Genomic DNA, 565 nt, shown 5'->3' with positions numbered 1-565 from the left:
GTGTGTGTGTGTGTGTGTGAAATTTAAAAATTGGATAAAATCTTAATAAGAATTTATCAAGTAGTCAGCATGAAAGACCACAAAAGATAAAAATTTATAATTATTTCATTTAAATATATTTGTATTAAGGGCATTACTACACGTAAATGCCTCACGCTATGTGGACACAAGTCAAAACTACCATAATAATTACAGTGTATCGAACGTGAGGGGATGCAACTCTTAACACGAACTCTTAAAATTGAACGTCTCTATGTAATATGCTGGATACATTTGGTGTTCGTTTGGTATGTTGATTTTTTTGTTCATTTTTATGTGTCTTGGTTTTACCTGGACTGACGATTAACAAATGCATTTTCTGCAGTAGTTATGAAATCATATGATTTTCGGCTGAATCTGCTATTAATCGTTCGCTTCAAGAGTTGTATTCCTCCGCGTTCGGTACACTGTATTTATCATGGTAGATTTGACTTTAAGATTCCCTCATAGCGTGAGGCATTTACGTGTAGAAATGCCCTGAATATAAATATAAATAAATAAATAAATAAATATATATCAATATATA

Source organism: Octopus bimaculoides, chromosome 19 (genome assembly GCF_001194135.2).
Source record: "Octopus bimaculoides isolate UCB-OBI-ISO-001 chromosome 19, ASM119413v2, whole genome shotgun sequence".
NCBI classification, from domain to species: domain Eukaryota; kingdom Metazoa; phylum Mollusca; class Cephalopoda; order Octopoda; family Octopodidae; genus Octopus; species Octopus bimaculoides.
The sequence above is the reverse complement of the archived record's forward strand: the minus strand, read 5'-3'. Positions refer to the sequence as shown.